Source organism: Anomalospiza imberbis, chromosome 1 (genome assembly GCF_031753505.1).
Source record: "Anomalospiza imberbis isolate Cuckoo-Finch-1a 21T00152 chromosome 1, ASM3175350v1, whole genome shotgun sequence".
Lineage (NCBI taxonomy): Eukaryota > Metazoa > Chordata > Aves > Passeriformes > Viduidae > Anomalospiza > Anomalospiza imberbis.
The window spans coordinates 37554861-37573671 of record NC_089681.1 but is presented as its reverse complement, the minus strand read 5'-3'; the positions used below and the strand labels follow the sequence as shown (position 1 = coordinate 37573671).

The window sequence follows — 18811 nt, the reverse complement described above, 5'->3', positions numbered from 1 at the left end:
TGCCCACAACAGGGGAATTGGAATTGGATGGTCTTTAAGTCCCCTTCTGGCTCAAGCCATTCTGTGACTCTATAATTCTGAGATTAGATGAAAAATAAAAAGAGAAGGTTAAATTATTTAAAGCCCTGGATCCAGATGTTTCTGGCTTTGGTATACTGGAGAGATCAGTCACAGTTTTTAACAGATCTCTTCTTAATTTTTGAACAAAAAACTGGAGTGAAATTTAGGCTCCTTCGGGTTGTTTGGGGTTCTTTTTTGGGAAGTGGGGGTTGTATTATTTTATTTATATTCACAAAATTGGGTTAAGGATATAATAGAAAATAAAATGTCTTCGGTGATGGGGCATTTGTAATCTAAGTAAATAACAGAGAAAAAAAAAACAATATGACAGAGTAGAAATCAGATATTATGTAGAGTAATATACAGGGCAATGACACATAGCTATTGTTCTTTACGGCCTTATTTTTAACAGCTCTTTGTGGAAAGGCTTGGAGTTCCAGGTCACAGGGAAAAACCTCCTGTTTTAAAGAAAGCTTAAAATTGCAGATCTGAGTGCTTTATCATAGATCAACTCATATAACAAATCCTATAGTATTTCTACCATCATTTAATGTTGGGGTTAAACATGATGGCCTGGATGGTTCTTTGTCTCAAGGAGACCATAAATCATAAGTCTTTCAAACTTAGAAGAGGAACGATCCCTCCCCACAACCTCTGATTTTCACAGACATTTCATAGTCTCTGGCCCTCTGCTAGAGAGAAGTTAGATAGACCTTTGATCTTATGCTCTATGAGCTTGTGCAGTCTTTGATTATCATTCTATGAAAGTTTAGCTTCAAATAGAGCCTGTTCTCACTGTGTCCTGATTCTTTGTCTATCATTCTTACTTTTCCTTACATTCCTTCATGTGTAGCCAGCATTAGCAAAGAATACCACCTCGCATGGATTTTATCTAATACTGCTTCCTATGGGGGCTGGATGTGAATGGGGAATGGCATTTGATAATCTCTGACTCCATTGTAAATGAAATTTAAATTAAAAGCAGCTGTTTCTTTTAAAGTGAAAGACACATCTGCATTAAATATAATACAACTTCATCTGGCTTGGGCTGCCAACACTTCAGTGAGTGTCAAATAGAAGCTTCATATGGTTTTGGTCCTGTCACTGTCATCCATTTTGCTAAGCCTTTTGATTTCTTTTCAGAAAGGTGGGAAGGAATTAATTTAAGTTGCCTTTAAATAGTTAAATAATGACTTTCTTTTCTTCCTCTTGCAAAGTAGGCAGCTTGATGAATTCGGATAGTATAGTACTAAGGTTATCAATGAATAAGTAGTGTTTGCCTTTGATGGTGGGGACTCATGAACACTGGATTAACCAAACACAACAGAGGCAGTTGGGAACCAGGCAGCCCCAAACTCACAGACACTCCTGGGAAAGACCTTTTCTGGAGGTTGGCATGTGGATGTTGCAGCTGTGAAAGCTCAGCAGATGAGTGGCTACAGGTGTTGGCTTCATTTTTACTCCACATATATTTGTACGAAAATGGGCATTGGTGCCAAGGACAAAGAAAGATTGAGCCAAGCTGCTATAAAGAAAAAAAAATTTGCTTTTGACACAATGCAATCTGTATGGCTTGTATGACAGCTATATGGTGTTCTGGAGAATTCTGTTTATGAATAATAATGGGGGTTCTGGCAGTGTTGGTGGCAGCACTCAATGGAGAGTGAAACAAAGGGCATTTTGTTTCACAGTCATATCTTATGTAGTCAGGCATTTTGGAATCCTACAATCACAGTGTTTCCCTTCCTACTTTCAATTAGGTTCTTCCAGTCTTGTACACTTTTTTTTTTCACTGGTTTAAGCAAGATTATCTTGCAGAGTTTTAAATTAAATGTCCTTAAAATTACTCATTCAAGTGTGATTGATTAGGTTGCCAAAACTGGCTCCATCTTCTGATGGGTGGGGAGAAGGAAAGAAGAAAGGAATGAAAACAAAAAGAAAAAAGATGGAATGGAAAACTGTCTAGAAGGACTTTTTGTACAAATGTTTTATGTGAGGTGGAAACGAGGATAACCTCCTATCTTTACATTGTACTGATAAACTGGCAAAAGCCAAAAATTCAGTAGGTTAAAATAAAGTGAATTCCTTTAGAACAAAAAAAGAAGTGACTTTTTTTCAAATCAGATATCTCTCATTGTGGAGAATGACTCCAGAATTTTGAAACTGACCTTGAAAACTTTTACTTTCTGAACAAATTCTTGTGACAAAGAAAAAATATATTTTCTTCTATGTCCCTTTCCCTACCATTTCTTGTCTGTCTGTATCCTGGTGAAAGGAGAAAAACAGAGGCATGGTGCAAATGTCTGATTGGCACAGAAGGAGTAGGTTGGAGGAGATGGTGCTCTGGAGAAGGGAGGGATCCCCTTCCCAACCTGCTGACCTCCAACATGGTGGTCATGGAGCAGAGCTGGGATCTTGAAATCCATCAGATGCTCAGCTGGTGATGCCCCTTCCCTGGGATCCTGAAAAGTAAAACTGCATTGAAAGACAAAATATTATCCTCTCTGGTACAATTTCAAACTATTTCTCATTCTTTTTGGACCACTTCCCCACTTGTTCACTTTATATTTTAAACCAGATTTTAGAAAAAGCCCCAAAATAGCTCATCAAAATCACGTGTCCCATGCAGGAGACTGATTTATGGAGAATACTGTCTTCAGAGAATTTGGTGGAAGTTGCATTCCTTTGCAGACTTTTTCTTTAAGGAAACAGACAATACAAACTGTGAAAAAATGGAGTACCTTTCCAATCCATTTTTCTATTCACAAACACAGATCTTTCCTTAAAAACAAAATGTCCTGGACCACAAAGAGGATAATTCTGCCCAAAAAAAGCCCCCTATCTGCCTATAGATATCTAGATATGGAATATACATATTATACATATTACATGTATATGCAATTTGCTATTTCTTCTCAGAACAATATTTTACTTGCATGTTTAATAGGCCTGTTTAAGTAACATCGAACAAAGTAATTATAGGATTTGTGGGATTTGCCACACTAATGTGAACTATCCCTGATTTTGGCTTTGAGAAGGGACAGTATCTTACACTTCTCAACAAGAAATGAAAAGAAACCACAAATACAGAGTAATCTACCTATCAGCAGTGATTTTCCTCATAACCTAGCAATATACTTAGACCTTGAAGCACATATATTAGTGTCACGTGCAGATTTGAAATTATGACAGTTCAGGAGATACTTATTATCAGGAACAAAATCTTTATTTCAAATGGCAACATTCTTACTGAGGACCAGTTGGAGCTACTCAGTTAGGTTTTGGGTACAGTTAGGTCTTGTTTATTCTCCATCCCACCCTGGTAAAGTAGTGATCCTTCAAAGATATTTTTTGATGGAGGGGGTTGGCTGTACACATACAGAACTTTTTGCTGTTTGTTTGGAAAGCAAATCAATCTAATTTGTAGGATTTCTCTATAAAGGCCTATACTTTTGACCTCCAGTTTGACCTTTGCTTCAGACCTTTTTATTTTCTTGTTTGAGTTCTCCTCATTACTAATAACTTGTCAGGTGATCATGACCCAGATCAGCTTGGTAATCCCTCCTATTTTTCCCACTGCTTGGATAGAAACTCTAATAATTCAGCACATTGTCCTAAAGAAATGCCAAGTTCTCTTTGAATGTATATTCTCAGACTACTTTAGGCAATATTATTTGTTAACCAATTGGCAAAATTTTCCCTGGTGAAACTGAGAAGCAGCTTTATAGACTTTACTTGATTAATTCTTCTTTTTAACATAAACTATGTTACTTTCTGGTTAGATCAATGTAAGGTGTTGTCCGGGTCTGACAAGGAAGTGAGTTTTCTCAGGAAGTTGGGGTCAAACCAATCAGTGGTCAGATTTGGATATTGACACTTGGAGTGACCACTGAAGGCATGGACACACCTCTGAGAACACAGAGGGTTAAAAGCAGAGAACTCCCAGGGGAACTTTCTCTTTGGTTCCAGTCAGCAGAAGAGTTCAGACCTCCCCCACCCAGCCACAGGGGAAGCCATGCAGCCTAGGAGAGGTAGGCCCAGGCTGTGAAGGGAGTGGAACTGGGTCGGCCCCCACGGACGGAAGGGTGGAAAGAAACTGAGATGTCTTTGTTCCCCCCACCAGTGGGAGAGAGAGTGAGAGAGACAGAGACTGTGCCGGCAGTACGCCGGCAGAGGAGAAAGGGAAGTGAGGGGGTGGAAGATGATGCCCGGCCATGGGAGTTCGAGTTCTGGGAGCCAAGATTTCAGCCGTCCTGAAATCTTGTCCTAGGAGTCCGAGACTTTTAACCCCTTTTTGGACAATGAAAGCTTTGTGAAACATTAATCCTCCTTGATCTGAAAGAGAAGAGAGATGGCCTGTGGCCCAAGATGTCAGAAGAAGATGGGGAAAGAATCCTAGGTGGGAGGAGATGATGGAGTGGCTTTTGGCTGGACTTTTCTTGTATAGCCATTGACTGAACCAATTTCTCCTGCAACACAGACTGCATTCATAGGGGATGCAATGGTTGGAGCCAAGAGAGTGACCTGCTCCAGTGATGCCAGGACAGTGACAGGAATGGAGTGAACAGAGAAAAGTTGAGGAGGGTGTGGTGGTGCCCTCTGTCTTCAGGGAAGAAGAAGATCTCTGTTCTCAAGACCCTCGGCCCCAAGAGAGGAGAAAATGGGGGGGGACTGTTGTCCCAAAAATGAGAAACTGTTTTTCTTTTGGTCCTTGGCAAAGCATCCTTAAAGGAGCCCTATGAACAGTTTTAGTCCATGCACAGTGGTGAGAGCACTGTGACATGGAAAGGAGGGTGTCACAATGGCAGATTTTCTCAGGGCAGTGCCCAAGAGGTCACAAGTGTGTTTCCTGGGGGGTCTATGGTGCAAGAGAGACTACTCTCTCCCCTGATGGACTGAGTATTGATTATCTGAGGGGTGGTAACTTGATTGGGACTCCTGGTTTTGTCTCAATGTACTTTGTTGGAAATTGGGTGGGACGAGGAGGAATGTTTTGGAAAGTTTTTCATTCTGGAATCTGTGTGTGTCTTTTATTATAGTGGCAGGTTAATAAAGTTTTTCTTTCCTTCATTTCTAAGCTCAAGCCTGCTCTGCTCTGTTCCTGATCGCATCTCATAGCACTCATTTGGGGAAGGTGTATTTTCATGGGGGCACTGGCATTGCGCCAGTGTCAAACCATGACAGGTGTGGAGCCATCGGTCTCTCCTCTTTGTGGTTCCATGGCCACCTGTTGAAGGAAGCAGAATTATCTTCCAGTCTCTGTTGAAGGAACCCTGGCTGCCATCCCCATCCCTGCCCCATTCAAGGTGGTGGGATGGGATCCCTGCCAGTGAAGCCACTGCCTCAGACAGATTTATCATGGGACTTGGATGCAGTTGCCTGGCTCCTTGTCCTGGCCAGCCCTCACCAGGCCCTAAACAACCTGCTTCTGCTTGTTTCTCTTCAAATAGTTTTCACTGGATAACTTGGACCCAACTAGATTACAATTTTGTTCTTTACAATGTGTCATATTATTAATCATTTTTTTGTGTTTTGATTAGTGTTAATTAGTACATCAAACCAGATTTCTGCTATTCAGAGTTTGCGTAATACATGGGAAATGAGTTCTGAGAAAAGTAAGACACTTTCTGATGGGTGTTTTAAATTTTACATAGGTCAAGAAACTTCTCTTTGCTCTAGGTTTTGCTTATTTTTTTTAATCCTTTTGTAAAGTCAGTTCTCTGTTGTGTCAGCTATGCTCCAAAAGCAGCAAACTATAAGCAACATACCTATTATTATGGAGCTCTGTCAGAAGCTGTGATCAAGCCAGTGGAGCACCCTGGGAGTAGAGCAGAGCTGCTGTACAGACCCACAGCACAGTGCTCATGCTTCATGCAGATGTGCCTCAGGCAGGCTGGAGCTCCATCCCATGGGAGACTGGCACATGAGACTGCTCAGCAGTTCCATCTGTCCCACCTGTGTGAAACTGCTGAATCACCAAAGAAACATCAGTGGGATTTGTAGGAATAAATTTTATCTTATAACATAATGGGGACACCATCAGTGGACCCATTTCTGTTTTGATCAATAGCAGAGCTGTCTCACATTGTTCAGATTCTTTTTGAGATATTTCTCTGTGTCATCCTCTCAGATGACAGGATATGCATGCCATTTTTAGATTATATACATAAAGCATGTTAGTTACCATATGACAGGCAAAACGAAAATGTTAAGAACTGTGAAAACTTGATATAAAGTTGAATATGTATGACCAGTGGAATGTGGAAATTTTATATGTAAGATGATAGAAGCACTTAATTCCTTTTTTTAAAGCCTTAAGAAAATAAATGAAAAAGGTGGGGAAAGGGATTGAATCACTTGCCTCTTGATCAGAAAACCATCAAAAGCTTTTGTAGTTGTTGGTAGGCAGATTATTCCCAGAACTTTGTATTATTAAGCCACACATTGAACAACCATATGTTTCCCTGCATTAAACCCTGAGGACTTTCTAAGAAAATGCATGAAGGTTAGTTCTGGTCTAATAATACATTCTAACAGGCCAGTTGTCCAGTCAAGAATTCATGCCTCTGCATAGCTTGGCTTGGCAATGTCTTTAAGTTTGTAGGTTAAAAACAGCCTTATTCTGTTCATTGTGCCTTACATTCAACCTCTCCTACTGATACAAATAACCAGGAACAACTAGAGAATACCGCCTCTTTAATTATTTAGAGATTTTATGGGGCTTTAAATGTAACATGTTGCTGCAAATAGTTATTTTTGGCTTGTCAGTGAAAAAAAATCATCTCTATATGTCTCTCTTGACTCCTTTTGGCATTCCTCTCCTACAGTACTGGACGAAAGTGTTCTCTCAGCCATTGCATACAAGAGTCAAGGCACATCCAGATTTTCATACAGAGAACACAGAAGTAGTCAACTGTTTGGAAGCAGAGCTAGATGTTTTGTTCCAGAAGAGAAATATGCTCTAGAGTACAATGATGCATTGCACCCTTTTGTGTGTATATTCTTGGGAAATCAATTGTGTTACTGTGATACGGCCATATGTTACATAAAGGGATACATGTTATGAATTATAACAGTGATCGGATCCAGAATCTCCACTGCCAATGGAGTAAAGCACTACCACACAGAGCTTTGTTACAAAAGTAAACTGCATACTTGATAGTGGATTCCTCATTCTGGGATATACTGACTATATTTATTTCATGCAAGAGATTAATGGAATGTTTAAACAGAGATTTTGCAACCTTCATCCTTGTTGGAAGATGCTTTTGTCTTTCTGTCTTAACTTGAAGCATCACGTGTCTTTCAATGGAGCTACTTGACAGTTGACATTTTCTGCTTTTACTTCTACTCCAGCTGCTAATTGCATATTTACAATCCTTCAATCAAAAGGAAAAGAGAAACAGATTAGAAAAAATTTCAGTCTGTCAAGCAAACCATACATATAATGAAACATCCACTCATTAAATATGGAGAACTTTTATGGCTTTAATAATAAGTGTTATAAAGGGCACAAAGGTATTATTAATTCTGAAGGAATGCAGGGCTGGAAAAACAATAAGTCATTTTGACAGTTGCTATGAAGACTATTACCAAATGTTATGTTTACTTGAATAGATTCAATTTATAAAACAAGACCCATAAAAAATCTACAGCCTAATCAATTGAGATACCCTGTTAAAAACAACAGCTAATGGAGTAAGGTTCTGATATATTGATTAAAGACTGAATTGTCATCCTAGATTTTATAAAATTAAGATAATTGGTAATGTGTGCTGCTTCTGTACATTAAATTAAATACTGTGGTAATTAATTGAATTGCTATAATAAAAATTAACACTGTAAATGTTTTTTTTCCTAAGTTAAGGAAATGATTTTTTTTCTAAATGTGTGATTATCTTTCTAAAAGGAATCCACAAATGTGTGTTTATTATGTAAATATAGCAAGATACAGGAGCTTTTGTTCCTGTGCTGTAATCACCAATTAATTCCTCCATATATCTCTCATGAAAATTAAATTTGGGGGACATAATAAATTCTCCTTTGTTTCTGAGTGTGCTGGTTGCAATCCTGAACATAATCAAGCAAGCTGCCAGTGTGTATGATTATATATGATACCACTCTGCAGGAGACAGTTCCAATATTGTATCGCCACTCCTCCATTCATTATTGGCAAACATGTGCCCGGAACTCACTGCAATGTTACAACTGGCATTTTGAAATACTGTGATTTCTTTTTCTTCTAGCCAGGACTTGTATTCCCCATAGGATTTATGTACCGCATTGTATTATTCAGTATATGTTCATGACTTCCACTACTATTAGGAAAAGCTATGTGTATACATTCAGAGTAGAATATATCTCATAGTGGATTTCAGAAAATATAACACACAGTTACTTTAAAACATGAGGCTAACAAAATAAGAACTGAAAGACAAGGAAGAGAAAAACAAGCCATTTAAAAAGCATTCACTGAATACGTTTGATCCTGTACCCACTCTTTCCATAGTAAATCATTAGTTACTTTTAAAAATTCAATACAAGCTGACATAAAGCTGGTAGCAAATCAAACTTGAGCCTACCCTGCTTAAAAACCTGAAATATATTATTCATTTTAAAGGAGCAATTGCCCTGAAACCTGAAAATTGATAGGCGCTTTTTAACTACTCACTAGGCCACAAAATACTTTTTAGAAGACCTTAACTGAGTGTGGCAATAATAGCACCACAACAGACTGTGGCAGAGCTATAAAGGCTAACTGGTGCTTAGGCCACTGTAGTGGGGCTTACAAGCTCTGATTGCAGTTGTGCCAAAATACTATCAGCAAGCCACTTTCCCTCTCAGAGGCTCTGTCTCCACAAACTTAAAGTGAGGATACTGATAATGTTAACAGGTTAGAGATGTACAGTCAAAGAGCAGAAGGATTTGTATCAATACAGTTTATCAATTCCATCAGTTGGATAAGGATGTAACCAGTGGAACTGAGCCAACTCGCAGAGAAGCACAAGTTTCTAGTAAGGCCAAATATCTCTAGATCACAAGGCATTCACAGTCACCTCTTCTACTGCTTCTGTCTATTCAAAGGATGTTTTTTCTCTTTTTAAGGGGTAGAATAAAATCTGATTTTTCTAGAGGTACCTGCTCCCTCACCCTCATTAAGTAGAAGAGGAGTTAGGAGACTATGTTCACCTGTTCCTCCACAGGCAGCTGCAAGCTACCTTTGGCTCTGCATGGAGCAGATGTGGTCTGGGCACTTCCAAAGGCAAATCTGAGAAACAGTGACAAATGCTTCTGTCAGCTGGGTCTAAGAAACCTTTGTCAGGGCCATTTCAGGTCTAGCTAGCATCAAGTCAGAGCAGAAGACCATGTGGACATCCTCGAAGCAGGGAGTGCTGATGTCATCCAAGACCAGGACGTGCCACGTAGCCAGCCTGTGCTGGTCTGCTCAGGGAAGAAAGCACTGGGCTTGGTCTGAGAGGTTTGTGAACCAAAATCTCAAATCTGGAAAGTTTTTGGTTTTACAGATACTTCCAGTAGATTGATGAATAAAAATGATGAAAAATAAAGGACATAAAAGGCTACAAAATGAAATCTAAAAGAAGTCTCTAACTTTGTACCCAGCACCTGTCAGAAAAGGTCGTCTGTTATACAAGGCAGGAGATGCAAAACAAGAGCATCTGTAACTATTTGTAAATAGTGTCAAATTTATAGAGTTGATTTGACATGAGGAAAAAAATATCCCTAGAAGAGACTTGCAAAACATTCAAAGTAGTTTATTTTGACATTTTAAAAACTTTAAAAAATGCTATTCTGCTTAAAAATTTATCTAAATTTGCATTTAGACCTATTTTGCAAGTAAACGAAGGACATCAAAGTGAAATAAAGCATTTCATTTGGGTTCAAACAAAATGTTTATTTGGATCCAAAATATTGTCTTCGTTTCAGCCAGAGAGTTGAAAAAATATGCAGCTATTTTAATAGCTTTTACTATAACATCATTTTTTAATTTTATATTTCCCTATTTCTCGTATTTTCTATAAAGAACACTCATGATTTTTCCTCTAGTGAAATGTAGAGCGTTTGATTTTTTCATAAGGTGCCACCCTCTTGTTCAAATGTGGACTTGAGTGATGGATTGTCATCAGTATTGTTAATATTGTTATTACTTAAGGTCTTTCCAATGCAAAAATCTCATTTGCTTTTCACTATTCTCCTTTCTTTTCTGTTTTCTAAAACTTGATATTTCTTTACATCATAGTTGCTTCCTTTCAATTGTATTTTTACTTTTACATTTAAGGTGGAAATGACTAGAAGCTAGCAAAAGCAATGAAAATTTTTGCTAGCACAGTTTGGGGAAAATTTTTCAAAATGTTCATTGAATCACTTCAGAATTTAGAAAACTATTAAAAGCTGCAGATAATGACCAAACAAGAAAAAGCCTGAAGTTCATAAAAACTTTTTGAGATTTTTTTCCTTCTTTTAGCCCTAGTTGTATTTTTCTCCTATTTCCTTTTTCTAACACTGTTTTTTTTTTTCCCTTCTATTTCCTTGTAGGTCTGAATCAGAAAGGTCTATCTGCAATTTAGATTTATTGGAATAGAAGTAAAAAAGAATAAGAGCAACTTTTCACTGTCAGATTTGTACAAAGAAGTCAGTGCAAGTGAAAGCCAAGTTCTTTCCCATTTATCTCTTACTCTTCTTTATCTCTACTCACTTTATTTCAGTGCTTTCCATCCCTCTTCCTTGCCTTTCTTAATACTTTTTTCCTCCCCTATATCCCTACTTTTAGTTTTTTTACCAATCCTCACACATCCCTACCTATTATCCAGGGACCTATTCAGCCACAGAAGTCTTGAATGTTAAGCATGAGAAAGTGAAAGAAACTGTTGCAACGAGCATGATGATAGATGATTTCAGTAGGATTTTTTGGGTTTTTTTACTGAAATGTTTTAATATTTTCAGCCAAAAGTGTTCCTATCCTTTCAATATGTTAAAAAAATAACCCCTGAAGGGTTGGTGTTGGTAGTGTATATTACTATTGTTACAGAAGCCAGCCAGAGGGAGGAAATGACCTTTAAAATGAGAAGAAAATTCTCATTCCTTCCTGACTCTTCCCTGCTTTCCGTTTGCTCTGCATTTTCTCATTTTCTTATTTTTACATCCTTCCCTTCTCTCCTGCCAGTTCCCCCACACTTTTAATTTTCGTTTTTTGGTGGTTGATGAATCTAAGGCTTATAAGCCACTTGAAATTCACCTTATTGGCCTAATTTGAATGCAGAGCATAAGGCCAAAGGTGAGATAGGCTATATGTATCTAAAGTCCACAAAGCCATGGGAGGAACTGAAACAAGAGAAAGAGTGTGGGAAATGTAGCACATTTATCCTCGAGGCTGCAGTTTCACACAGGTGTAGTTCTTAAGCACATCCATCAGTACACACTGATCTCAGCATTTCAGGGTGCTGCTGTGTGACACCATTTTTGGAGTCACACTAAAGGATTTCCATGGTGCTGTAATGGCTCACATGAAGAGGAAGGTGCTGGGGATTATTGCTGCCTCCTAGAAGCTCTTTCTGTCCCCTGTGCTGGAGGCAAAACTAGAGCCACTGCATGCCTGCTCCTCTGGGACAAAACTGGTCTGGACATGGCTGGAGCAGACAGAAGGGTGCTCTGCTCTGCCTTGTCTGTATCTGACATAGAGAGGAGCATCACCCAAGGGTTTCTGAGAAAGTCTCTCTCTAACTAGACCAGCACATGGAACCACAGCATTTCAATTCCTATGTCAGGTTCATACTTTGGGAAGAACCATATGTGCATATAAATGTCCTGTGCACTGCAGCAGCAAAAAATGTAGATGGGAGATATAGTATAACAGTATCTATGTTGCAAACCAAATCAAGAAGTGCCGAAGAATCTCTTATAAATACACTTCTTTGGGAACAGAATCTGCAGAATCGGTTCTTTGAAAAAAGATTCAGACATATGCTCGCTCCTCTGGTAAGTGCCCTGAGAAACAAAGCTTCAGATGTCAGCAGGAAGTTAATATATAGAGTTGGGAAACCTTAGAGGAAGGTTGTGGAACAAATTCCTTAAGGAGTTTGACCTTATATAAGCTTGTATAATGTTACAGGAGAAAAATTAAAGAAAAAATCAAGGTAAAAACATTGAAATAACTAATATATATCCAAAAGAAAAGAGAAAAATCAAAATTCTAGATTTATTTAATGTTTTCATTCAAAATAAGTTTCAAGAAAGGAAATCTTTGCTTTAGATCTTCTCACATAAATACAACAGAAGAAGACTGAGAGGGGATTATTTGCCTTTCTTTTAGATTTTATTTTTGAATTATCCAGTGAAGTAGCTGATTGTCATTCACAGTTTCTCACCCAAAACAGTTTTACTCATTGCACAAAGTGCTCATGGTTATATTGCAGTGATCACGGCCAAAAAACTAAGAACAAAACATATCATTTGAAATGTTTGGGTTTTGGGCTTCATTGTTAGTTTTAGTGTTGTTATTTCCCTGCTTATGTGAATTTAGGGTCTTCACTTTTCACTTTCATAGCTGTTGCTCAAACTGATCTAGTGAATTGACAAAACCCTATATTCATAATCTTACTTGAGACCACCCTTCTTAAAATTGAAGCCTGGATTTTTGGGATGTGACTCTTCCATGGGCCTAGTTTTGCACCTCATGCAGGCTGACACAACACAGACATGGGCTCTGCCCAGATTTAGCCTGGAATGACCACTGATGTCTGAAGAATATCACCTTCCTTGCAGTTTTATATAGTTAGATGCAGATGCTCTCTGTCTTCTCTGAACCCCTTGCAGTCATATCAGAGTCAGATTTGGATTTTGTTTGTTTGTTTTCAAAAATTTACCAAGTCAGACTGTTCCTTTCCTTGAAATGTATTTGTCCTCTACATGAAAGAAAAAGGAGAGAGGAGGAGCTGGCTGGCATATTCTGAACTACTATATATTGCAGAGCAGGCTTCCAGTTGTCAGCGTCTGCACCCTGCAGAAGTATGGTTTCAATTTTACTTTTGAAATCTGAGTCGAGCAATGTTGCCAACACATATTTTCCCCTGTCAAAACATTTCACTTATTCCTGAGTCTGTAGACAGCTTTTAGGTTACATCTTTTCCCCAATCTTATTGAAACAGGATCTTCATTTCTTTTGAAATCATTTTTCATTAGTGTGGGAGCAAAAAGTAGATACTAGAGCTGATAAGTGGCAGCACCTGGCTTAAAGATGTTCCATCAGCTCTTAGTTTCTGTGTGATCACTTCTGATAATTGGAGGATGAAAACCAAAGCAGCAGTCACACTCAAATAATGATAGGTGAAGACATTATCTTTCTTCTTTCTCTATGCCCTTAGTGCTGCCTGTGCTCCCTCTTGTTCTGCAGAGCAGACAGAAAATGCAAAATGCAGACTTAAGGTTTCACATGTTGCTTCAGCAAAAGATTTTTTTGACTAATTTGGTATTTGGTCATGAGGACTGGCTCACTGTTGAGTTAGGCTTAAATTAGCTGAAAAGGCATATAATTTTTGGGTTTTGTGAACAACTTATAAACTTATTCATGTTTGTAGTTGTCATAATTATTTTCAAACATATGCACACATTTCAGTCTAGAGGGTTTATGCAAACAATTGTTTCAACTGTTTGCTGTTCACTAGCTATTGTTCATGGCATGTAGTGAAGTCGTATGAACTACATTGTGTGATTCCTGCTTCCTACCTGGATGCCTGGCAAGACAATGAATAATAATTAAACAGTAACAGACAATGTCATTTCACTTCCCCTTCCCCCCCCCAAAAAAAAAAAAAAATCCCAATTCAGATTATAAATTCTTTGTATTCAAACTACTATATGCTCTGGGAGCAACATGTCTGAGAATTTATAAACTCTAGAGACTAATAAGAATTCCCTTAACAACTATGAAACAGGATTCCTTACATTAAAGCACAAAAATACTCAGAATCAATTACTGTTTGTATTGTTTTCCAGCTGTATTTATTATTTCATTCATGTTTCTGGATTAAAACCATCCTTATTTCCAACACCAAACTCCCCAACAGTCTGAGTTTAATCACTTGCCTGACATCAGACTGCAAAAAAAGAGCAGATCTAAGCAGTATAGAGGGAAGATGACACAGTCTTGAAAGCTTCAGCTTTTATTTCTATCCCAGATTCCTAACAAGATGAGGATCAACAGCTGTACTGTTTTCAAGTCTGTGCATCAGTAACAGATTAGCCAATAGAAAGCCAAGCCAACAGAAAACATGGGTAGCAAGAGAGCCCCAGAGTTCATGTAAACCATTCTCCTTTTCCAAAGCATGATCAGCTCTTCCTTAAATAATTCCTATTCAGCTGAGTCTAGCTCTGTCTTAAAGACTTTATGTAATGGCAATTTTTCCAAGCAATCTACTGTAGTGCTACATTTTTCTAGTATTGAAAATATTTCACACTAATAACCTGAACCTTTACTGAACCTTCCTTGATGCTATTTCAATCTACTGCTTTCTTTCCTGCCAAACTAAGATCTGCTATATTTTTTTTCTGTTCTTCCTTTTTACTTACCCTTTGGACATTGGACATCATGTCCACCTTTAGGGCCTCCTTTTATATTCAGATAGCATCACCTGCTCGGTCTTTCCTTGGAGGCTATATTATAAAGACTGATCCTTCATTTTCCTCTTTGGATTTTCTTCAAACATTCCATAATCATCATAAGGTGGAGCAAATATTTCAGGCTGTCTTACAGGATGTATTTCTATTTATTCAATCTAAAGTGTTGTTTGGTTTTCTTTGTGACAAAGCACTATTTAGGCATTGTGATCAATTATAATCTATAGCTCTTCTTTTGCTACCTAGTTAGCTGTTCTTCAGCTTGCCTTTGGGTAGCAGATTACTCTTTACTAAATGTAGCATTTTGCACCTGTCCCTGCTGAATTTTGAGTGAGCTCACCATACTAACTTTTGAACCTGTTGCTTAGTCTCAACTGAACAGACTTCAGTTGGCAGAGCTCAGCTGACACTCAGTAATTTCTGACTCAGTTTGTGAAAACAATCAGCTAGAGGGGGAGAACATCCCCATGGAGAGGAAGGTTATGATGTGAACTTGATGCTACTTGGATGTTAGCAACCCAGTACAACAAGGCTCCAAGGGAATGCAGCTTCATAGAAATATTTGTTTTAAAATTGAAGAGCTGTAAGGTTACTCATGTACTTACAGTCTTATGCCAGATAACTACTCTGGGGTGTTTCTCCTGTCATACATCCATCAGCTGCTAGAGAACTTACCACAAGGCTTCATGATCCTGGGGTTATGCTGACTGTAATAGTTGGGTCATTCCTTGGGTGATACAGGCTCCTGGAATTTAGCTCAGAGATCCAGTAGAGGAGACATCTAAAGAAAATTGTTTTCTAAAATGGCTGATATCTTTAAAGGGGAGTTTTGAGAGCAGTCTCACAGGCTATGTCTTTATTAATGTTAGCAAAGAGTTAAATCCTCAGTTGCATTCATTTTGTGAACAAACCTTTCATGGTGTTGTAGCATCCTGAAAGCTCATTAAGTATTGAACTTCTGAATTAATAAAATACAGAATATCACTTTGTTGAAACCACAACAGAAAAAAATTTTACACCACAGTATTTTGGTCTACCAGACAAAAATTGGTACCTACAGCTATGAGAAAAGAAATAGGCAATTTCTTTAAGTATAACATTCCTATAATGTTGACGAAATGAAACTTCACATATTAAAAACAGAGTAAAGAGAGGAAGAGGAACAGAAGAGATATAAAGTGAATTGGAAAAATAAAGATCTCTTTGCACATGACCACTATTCCCATTAGTTATTAAATCTCAGCAGAACTACAGACAAAAACAAAGACAGTAATTCAAAAGTTATAGTCAAATACCATGATATTCTGTGGTTACAGTTGCCTGAAGTATATATAATCAATATGATTGTCTTTTCATTATTTCTACTGAGTTTAAGAAAAAGTCATATAAAAGAATATTACTGAGAAAAAGACTGAAAATATTTCCCCCCTGTTGAAAAGATATTGCATTTGATTTTGGGGAATGTTTGGGCTTTTTACTGAAAAAAAATAAACACTGAAAACAGAAGATCTCATATTGATGGGTTGCTTGTTAGGGGATCCTAAAATGTTGATAAAAAGAGAGATATCTGTGAGGAATTACAGACCATTCAAAATTATTTTGTCCTGGAATAAAGACTGATGATGAATTTCTGGCCATTTCTTAGTCTTAATTGCCTAAGTAGAAACATGCAAGCCAATTGCAGTGAAAGAAAACTGAAGGAAAAATTGACTGACATATGATAAGATGTTGAAATGTATGATTTGGGGATTTTAGATCTCTTTCTTCTATTTGAAATAAGAAGTTTAATCCCATGAGAATGTATAGAAAACAGAAGTGAGGTGGCTGAGAATTTTCTACTCCACATTTTCATTGACAGAAAGATGTATTTTTGATCAAACAGGGTTTTTTAAAAAAGTTTACCCTCATTTAAAATGCAATTACATTTGTCTGAAAACAGAAATTCATAACTAAAAGTTACAAAGCACAAAAATGAAGGATCTAATTTGTTGTTGTTGTTGTTAATGAAGAATCAAAAGAGTAAGCCAAACTTCTTTAGTTGCCATCCTGTTTTTATCTGTGGTAGTCATCTGAGGTGAGTAGTCTTAGAGTGTTAGTTCTCAAGAACATATCCTAGATGATTTTGTAATAAACAAATCGCACAATAGGACATAAGAGTACAAGCAAGAAAACAGAAAAAAAGGGGAAAAAACAGGAAAAACTTACTTTTTTAATTAAAAATAAATTTTAAAACCCAAAGTAATTGAATTTAAAAATAAACTTGCTGCCTTAGGTGACAGAAATATTAAAAAAATGAAAGTTTTGAACAATATCAGCAATACCATGACTAAATATAAATGAAAAAACATTACCTCAATGGTTTGCTCTAGTTGTGTCCATTTTTTTTTTTTTTGCATTCTCTTTTCTATTCTCTTCAGTGTCCATAATAAATATCCTCTTAAGGATCCGGCTGCTGATGTAATTTTACATTTGGCCAGCTAACTATCATGCATACATCCCAATTTCAGGATTAAAGAGGTAAAATTAGTTTTTAGAAGACTATTTTTCTTCCCTTTAAACCCAAAGATGGTCACCCAGCTTAGCTGGTTAGACTGTGTTAATGATGTCACAGTTGTAGATTTGATCCCTGTATGGGCCATTCACTCAGGAGCTGGACTTAATGATCCTTGTGGGTCCCTTCCAGTGCTTCTTGTATTCTGTGTCATTCTTTGTATCTCATCTCTTTATGTTCCCATTACCTTGCCTTTTTTAATTCTGTGAATGTCAGATGAATGAATGGATAAGAGAGCTGTAAATAATGCAGTGTAATATGAAGAGTATAGAGGTACGGATTACACAGCATGGTTGGGTAGGTCCATGTGTTTTCCTGAGAATGCTTTTCTGCTTCCTTTCACTTGCAAAAGGGTTCTAAATTGGGCATGCCAGAGGAGACACATGCCCAGCAACATCAAATTTACTCCTGATGCTTAGAAAAACCCACTTTAACATGTCTCAGGGTACAGCTTCTCTGGGCTATCTACCTATGTGCTTGTATTTGGAGTGTGTAGTCCATGAGCAATGCATGGACATCCTTGCAGGCAAGTTTAAATAAATGAAAACCTATATTGCCACAGCAAGTAGAATTCTGCACTACAGAGGTGAGTCATTGGCACATAAGCAACACCAAACACTCACCATTTGCTAGGGACAGCTGGTGCCATGTACAACAAAATCCTGCCTTGATGCCGTCTCTTCTCTTACCCATATTACTAGGTGCTCATCATAACTACCGCCTTCTTCCACAAGCAAGAATGGGAATGTTTTAGATGTAGTGAGGAATGGTCACCTTTCAAACTGAGAGCAATCCCAAGGCTTCTGTCTCCATCTCTCATCTAATTTTTGAAGAAGTAAATCCATCATGGAGTTGAGTGGCTCTTCTGCTTGAGATGGTATTTGTGTACATGTACAATGTATTTTCAAGCATTATCTCTCTTCACCTTAAACATCATAAACATGTAAGTGTAAAGTAATATGCTTTGTTTTTCTAGAGACAAAAAAAAGTACTTTAAGAAAATTTAAGGATTTATAATAAATGTTTTTGCCAAATAGCCTTTCAAGTTCTAAACATTTTCTAATCATTGCAGGGGTTCTAGGTAAACAAGATGTTTCTAATTAGGCCTCTGAGGCAGCATCCAAACCATAATGCCTTTTTCTTCCATCTACGACCAAACAGAAGCTGAGACAATATCCACTCTGTCCTGCTCTTCCAAGCACAATCAGCTCTTTCTAATTCTTTTAACTTTGTCTTAAAAAGCCTCTCATGATGAATGCTCACTAATTGTAATTAATTCTAATGCATCATTACCTTTGGCAATGCCTAATTTGGAAAGGTTTTGATGCAATGACCTATTTAACATGGTGTTATGATTTAACCCCAGCTAGAAAGCATATTGGTTTTTAAATAAGTAGATTTTTGTCTTGGCTCCTCTTTTTATTTCTATTTCTTTCTTTTTCTTCCTTTTATTATTTCTCCTTTTTAATTGTTTTTGTTGGGTGTTTTGTTTTTTTGGTGTGGTTTTTTTTTTTTTTTTTTTTTTTTTTATTTCTATTTCTTTCTTTTTCTTCCTTTTATTATTTCTCC

The 18811-nt window shown here is 37.5% G+C and overlaps 1 long non-coding RNA gene across 1 annotated transcript; it reads right to left on the bottom strand.

Annotated features, from left to right (window-relative positions):
* Nucleotides 1–7267: 7267 nt before the first annotated feature.
* Nucleotides 7268–16566, bottom strand: LOC137477532 (uncharacterized). The gene is made up of 2 exons (XR_011001048.1): nt 15367–16566; nt 7268–7439 (listed from the first exon to the last, which is right to left on the bottom strand). It is a non-coding gene; the product is annotated as an uncharacterized lncRNA (long non-coding RNA).
* Between the last annotated feature and the right edge of the window lie 2245 nt (nt 16567–18811).